This window comes from Nematolebias whitei, chromosome 20, assembly GCF_014905685.2.
Source record: "Nematolebias whitei isolate Nwh7 chromosome 20, NemWhi1, whole genome shotgun sequence".
Classification (NCBI taxonomy): Eukaryota; Metazoa; Chordata; class Actinopteri; order Cyprinodontiformes; family Rivulidae; genus Nematolebias; species Nematolebias whitei.
The window spans coordinates 11,799,146-11,806,554 of record NC_056517.1 but is presented as its reverse complement, the minus strand read 5'-3'; the positions used below and the strand labels follow the sequence as shown (position 1 = coordinate 11,806,554).

Genomic DNA, 7,409 nt, shown 5'->3' with positions numbered 1-7,409 from the left:
CTTTTCATACAGAGCTCCTAAAATATTCATTAACTCATCATATGATCTGTTCACATCATCAACATACACGTCTTTCCAGCTTTGTTTATGTAAATCATCTTTTAATTTGTCCAATGCTTTTTTTGACGTGTTTATTGTTTTTTTCTTAATTGTAATTTCTTTTGTAATGCTTTGATCATTTTTATAAATCATGAAAACTGGTAAGTGATCACTCAAATCACTCATTAAAACACCTCCCATCACATCCCCATTTGTTACATTTGTGAAAATATTATCGATTATTGTAGCACTATGAGTTGTAATTCTTGTTGGTTTTGATATTAACGGATAAAGATTTAAACTATACAATGAATTTGTAAATGTACTGATGTTATTTGAATCTGTTTTATTTCCCAGGTCAATATTAAAGTCTCCACACACAAAAAAAATGCTTTTATTTAAACTCTTGTCCAATAGTTGTACGATTTTATCAGTGAATATTTCTATATTTGATCCTGGTGATCGATATACACAACTTATTAATATGTTTTTATCATTCTTGTTTATTATTTCTATTGTTATTATTTCCATGATATTATCAATAATTATTGACATTTCATTAATTAATTTACATTTTATTTCATTTTTAACAAATAGAGCCACTCCACCACCTCTTTTGTTGCTTCTGTTCACATGATATAATTCATACCCTTCCATGTGAACATTATTTGTGTTTTCATCGTCGAGCCATGTCTCTGACAGTGCTATTATTGTAAAAGTTATGTTTAGCTGTTTTAAATAATCTGTTATTTTGGATATATTTGCATTTATACTTATACTGTTGCAGTGAATAATAGAGAGACCTCCATTTGTTATATTGATGTCATTAAACTGTTCTTCATTGTAATATTTAGAGTCTTTTATTACTGGGAAAAATATTTGTATCAATCACATCTTCAACATTGTGTATTTTAAACTCTAAGTCTTCGTATGTTGCCATGTTTTAATGTATTTGTTCATTTTATATTTTGTTCATTTCTTGTTTGTGAAGTTATGTCAATGATTTATCATCTGTCCTCTCCTGAGCTCATTTTAGTCTTTCCAAATGCCTCTTACCTGCAGGAGCTCCACCCCCTTTCCCTCAGACAACACTGTTGGGGTTTTGCATTACAAACACTTTGCAGTCATAGGTTCATAGCTAAATTAAACATACATGCTTGAAGCTAGTTGTGCTTTGTTGTCTGTGTTTTGTGTAGATATAGGTGGCAAATTCTGATTGCATAAGTTTAGTCTTTGTTTTCTTTGATCTTTTAAAGATACTATTTGTGACTGAGGTCCTTGTTTACGCCCATACCTCACTGAAACATCACCTCTGGAAGCCTCAACTGAGCTGTGCGAGAACTTCCTACATCTCTTTTTGGAAAAAATTGCAACCACCCGGGCTCTCATTTCCCCTCCATCTCATGACCCATCCATCCCACCTCAATCTGTAGCTCTATTTGACCATTTTGAACCCATCACTCTATCTTCTCTAGAGCAGGTCATGTGCAGCTTGAAACCTTCTGGTTCCCCCTTTGATGTGGTCCCCACTCGACTACTAAGGAGGTTTTTCCTACTCTAGGTCCGTCCATTTTTGTTATTCTAAATAGCAGTTTATCCACTGGCATGGTGCCAAAAACCTTTAAACATGCTGCTGTCCAGCCTCTCCTGAAAAAACCAAACCTTGACCCCTCAGTCGTATCCAACTTCCAGCCTGTCTCCAGACTCCCATTTGTTTCTAAACTACTGGAGAAAATAGTTGAGTCCCAGTTGAAGTGCTTCCTGGAGGATCACGCCATCTTAGAGCTATTCCAATCTGGCTTTAAACCTCCCCATAGCACTGAAACTGCCCTACTGAAGGTTTTTAATGACATTTTCTTATCTACAGATACTAGTGATTCGGTGCTGCTTGTCCTATTGGACCTCACAGCCGTCTTTGACACCATCGACCATGAGATCCTCATTGCTAGGTTGGAGCAGTGGGTGGGCATCACAGGATCGGCCCTCGATTTGTTCAGATCCTACCTCGCTGACAGATCTTTTTGTGTCTCCATCAAGGATTTTAGTTCTGCAGCGGCAGAGCTTAAATGGGGGGTTCCGCAGGGGTCCATCCTGGGTCCCCTCCTATTCTCTTTATACCTGCTGCCACGTGCTATTTTTTGGAAGCACAACATACCCTTTCACTTCTATGCCAATGACTGTCAAATTTACTTCCCCCTAAGAAACAATGGTACATGCTCTATTCAATCTCTGCTTGACTGCCTGGCTGACATCAGGGACTGGATGCCTTTAAATTTCTTAAGTTTCAATGAAAAGAAGTCTGAAGTCATGTTGTCCCTTCCCAACAACACGATCACAAACCACTGCATCGACCTCTCCGCTCTAACCCTGTCAGAAAAACAAAGAGTCACTAATATGGGAGTGATAATGGACCCTTCCCTGAAACTTAACAGTCACGTAAACACGATTGTTAAATCATGTTTCTTTCAACTGAGGCGACTTTCTAAACTGAAGCCCATATTGTCCAAAAATAACCTGGAGACAGTAATACATGCATTCATTACATCTAGGCTTGATTACTGCAATTCACTCCTGTTTGGTATCAGTCAGACCTCCATTGCACGACTACAACTGGTCCAGAATGTTGAAGCCCGATTTTTAACCAGTACAGGCAAAAGAGAGCACATTACACCAGTTTTGGCCTCCCTGCACTGGCTACCGGTTCACCGTTGAATCCAGTTCAAAATACAATATGTATTATTCAGTATGTCTACAAATCGCTGAACAGTCACCCCCAATCTCTCTGATTTGCTACAGCCATATGTCACACCACGTTCCCTGAGGTCAGCGGACCAGTTGCTCCTCACAGTTCCAGGAACTCGTCTTAAGCGCAGAGGTGACAGGGCCTTCTGTCGCAGGCCCAAGACTTTGGAACGAGTTACCTCTGCTTGTCAGACAGGCCCCTCCCTCTCGGTTTTCAAATCCCGTTTAAAAACTCACTACTATTCAGTAGCTTTCAACACCAGATGTTCTGTGTTTTGAACCTGTATGCTTCACACTGGTTAGTCGTCATATTTATTATCTGCATTGTTTTTATGTCTATATTCTGATTTACTTCATTTTGTATTTTGCTTTGTGTGTTACCTGTTTTTCTGTCTGTACAGCACTTTGGTTGTCCTTGTAGCTATTTTAAGTGCACTATAAATAAAATGGTATGGTATGGTATACCACCCTGAACATGCCCGATCTCATCTGATCTCTGAAGCTAAGCAGGGTCAGGTCTGGTTAGTACTTTGATGGGAGACCATCTGGGAATACCAGGTCCCATAAGCCTTTGCACTTCTCAAAAACCACATCATTGGATGTGTTGTCCAAGCCAAGAACCATTGTCAGTACTGGGGGCTAAGCATCCCTAAAGATCAGTTCCTAGAATTGCCCCTGCTTCACCCTGATCATGACAGGAAGCTAATATTTCAGGAAAATGTTTTATCATTAAAATGAAGTAAACGAATGTTGCTGTAACCCCCTGAAATATTAAAAGAGCATTAAACATATCTGCTGTCTGGCAGATTTGAATTTTGTTCTAGCTTTTGCCTCATTTGATGGGTAATTGTGAGTCAGGTTTTTTGAAAGTGTATTCTAATTTTAAAACAAAATCTGTTTTTGCACAGTCATCTCCTATAAGGTAATAAAAAGTCTCAGTATTGACTTTTATTTATAATAAAATATAAATAAGGAGCATTAAGTGTAGAACCACTAAAATGAGGAAAAGCTTTTACCCTGAGGCTGTTAGACTCATGAATCTCTAACCAGAATAATCACTGTGAACAATCACATCATGTTGCTGCTGATCTGTTTCATGTTGCTGTTGATCTGTTTCATGTTGATGTATTCATGCATGCTCATCTGCTCATACAGACTCATGTTCGTGCTGCTCTTCGGCGTATTATTTTTTAAAAATAGCTTTTATGCTATTAGTGCTTAGCGTATTTTTAGTTCATGTTTTCTTAGTTCATATCTTGGATCTTATTACTGTTATTCTTTTACATTTTATTGTTGGATGTAACTGGGACCCTGTGTACAGAATTTCAGTCCACCACATGTACCACGTGTGGTGCGAACGACAATAAAGTAACTCTGACTGACTATTTTTCCTTGTACTCTATTGCATTAATCAAAATGTGTGGAATCAGATTTCGATTGAATCATCTTGTAACACCATTAAAGACTGAGTTATACTGTGTTATATTTTATTTTTATTTATTTGTATAAAAATGTAATGCAAGTCATATTTAATCTGCAGTATCATACTTATCTGTGCATCTTTACATCAGTATGAGCATAGGAATTCAAGAGTTTGAATAGTTTTAGACACAATGTAACTTTAAAATGCTTTTTGCTTTGATAAAAATTTATATTTTTTAAATTATAACTCTTCATCATCCCAAAAACTCCCTTGGCGTAGTGGGATAGTATCCACTTAGACAAGAAGAGACACATTGGTCCTTTTTCCTGGTTCCTTGCACTTTGAATAGATCAGCACTTCGAAATTTGCCTCACTGCTTCTGCTCGGAGGTGCGTGTCATTTGCCCCCAAAATTCACTTTTCTCCGCCAGTAAGCATTATTTTCCTCACACTGCCATGAACCCAGAGAAACACCTCACCATTTGTCAGTGTCGTTCTCTGCAAAGTGGCTGAGATTAATTGAAAAACAATTTTAGGGACCAACTGGGAGGGTCAAAGCAATATTCAATGAGGCCTCACTGGGTCGGCTCCTTATTTCCTCATTGTTTGAACGCCTCCTTCTGACATGAGCTGCTGTGATGTCGGAACATATTCTGCTTGTTTGGTTTCCTGTCTTTTCTTTGTTTGGCACAGGGTATTATTGGACAGACAGATCTAGGAAACTATTTGTCTCTGTCCATGTCAGTGTAACACACTGCTAATCAATGCTGAAGGGGATTACACGTTGATCCCAGAGGACAGGATGCTTTCTTCTGTGACTACATGAGGCAAGACCACCCACAAAAACTACTGAGAGTGATGGACACCGAGGCAGAGGGCGGAGAATAAAGGATTCATTGAAGATAGATTGAATGCAAGCGCCCAGCATGACATTATACCACTTTGCTGTAGCAGCCTGCAGTGTTATTTTTATTCCTGCATGAGTTTCAAGCACTTCATGCTCCAACCTTTAACAATCCTGGTTCTTGAATGAGTTCTTTTTTCCCAGTGATGAGTTTTTTTCATCAGTGCAACCTCAGCAGATTGGATCATCCTATACACATGCTTTCAAGGTTGACCAAGCAGCTTCTGTCCTGGTAGAGTGGCACTGTCTATATGCAAACTTGCAGTTTGACACCACATTTGAGGCTGTTCAGGTCATTTTTGCTGACCTTACATTACAATAGAACACATCATCGTATCTCCAATGCTGCTAAAGCTGGAGAACGAATGTAAAGCAACACTAGCAACAAATGACGCAGAATTCAAGGTATTCTTCATCAAACAGTTCCACTATATGGCCATAAAAACAATCCCTTTTTTATAACCATTTATAAATTACTAAATGAGTCAGCCATGTCTTGCAATGATGCAAGATTTTATAAATGACACTGACATTACAGAACTATAAAAGGCACTGAGTTTAACTCAGTAGTGTTGACTTGAAGCACTACAGGTAAAATGTGTCTCCCATTCTAAATCCCACAGTGTTATGATTAACTGAATACCCAGAGTCAAGGACTGAAAATGAACTGACTTCAAGACTGCGTAGAAAATTAGTGAATTTATTTATAGTGAACAACTGCACAGGAAATATCAGGAACCCTGAGGAGCAAGGAGAAGGGTCAGGTAGGAGTACTTCAGGAGTAGATTATCTTTTGGTCTTACAGTTAGAAGACTGGGTTGTCAAGGAGTAGAGATTCCAATGTATCTTGTGCAGGCAAGGAGACGTCCAGGGTTATACGTAGCTTCTGGCGGGTGCATGGTTGGAAAACAAGGAGAACAGCTGAAGAGATCACAAGGGGATTTCCAGGGTTTCATAGAGGAGTTCAGGAACAGGTAAAAAAGTGGCTAGAAGAACGACTACCTTTGGCATGTAATGCTCCAGCGGTGAGGAGAAGTCATCTACTGCCTTTTATGCTCCTGGCATCTCATCATGGTTCACAGGTGTGGCATGTTGGTGCCATCTAGTGACCTCAGGACAGCAGTGAAACATGAACCCCCACAGTCAGCTGGCTGCTCGGACTGTCTGTCATCACTACATAAAACCCTTGAACCACCATGTCACCTTACACTTTTATGTATAAAATATTAAGGTTACGACTTACTACCTTGATGACTCAAGGTTCAAGGTTCTTTATTGTCATTCACATCACATGTGGTACATGAGGTGGAATGAAATTGTGTACTCAAGGTCCCAGTTACACCCAAAAATAGCAAAAATATAAAGTATAAAAAAGAAACAGTATACAAGGATCTAAGACATATACTAAATAATAATAACGTAATATAATACAGTGTATTAAACAGCAGCCTTTACATGAGTCTGATGTGCGCAGATGGGTATGAAAACAGTCACTTAAAGGCAATAATCAGCAGCATGGATAATCAGCAGCACAAATAAAGTGACATATCACCATTTAAAGTGGTATGACACTGATTTTCCTTGTTAGGTATTTATTATTCTAACAGCTTAAAGATAGAAGATGTCCTTCATTCTAGTGGTTCTACACTTAATGCTCCTCAACCTTTTGCCTGAGAGGAGCGGGGCAAAAAGTGTGTGTGCAGGGTGAGTGGAGTCCTTCATGATGCAGGTGGCCCTCTTCCTGCATCTGGAGGTGTAGATGTCTGTGATGGTGGGGAGACTGACTCCAACATCTTCTGTGCAGCCTCCACCACTCTCTGCAAAGCTTTTCTTTCTGCAGCTGTGCAGCCTCCATGCTACACGTTGATGCTGGAGCACAGGATGCTCTCCACTGCACACCTGTAGAAGGAGGTGAGGACTGAGCTTCCCAGTCCAGCTCGCCTCAGCCGCCTGAGGAAGTAGAGTCTCTGATGTGACTCAGAGGCATAACAACATCAAGTTGACTCACATTTTTCATGCCACTTTGCTCCTTTTATGAATCCTACTGAGATGGCAAGAATATTTATTAGACCCAGAAGCAAAGTGTTCTGTGGAATGTTAGCCATTAGCTTGTGAAAATGCCTTGACAATAAAGCTAAACAAAGAAGTAAAAGTTGCTAAACATATTCTCTCAAAAGTTTGTCCACTTTGGTGTGCAGTAACAGTTAATTTGTTGCACCATATAACGGAAGGTTGAAACTCAAAATTATGTCAACTTTTCACAGTGACACTGAGCCAAACAAACCTAAATAACTGATTTAAG

At 39.2% G+C, this 7,409-nt stretch overlaps 1 pseudogene; it reads left to right on the top strand.

Moving 5' to 3' along the window:
• The first annotated feature begins 3,236 nt into the window (after positions 1-3,236).
• Positions 3,237-3,348, top strand: LOC119426927 (annotated as a pseudogene).
• Positions 3,349-7,409: the final 4,061 nt, after the last annotated feature.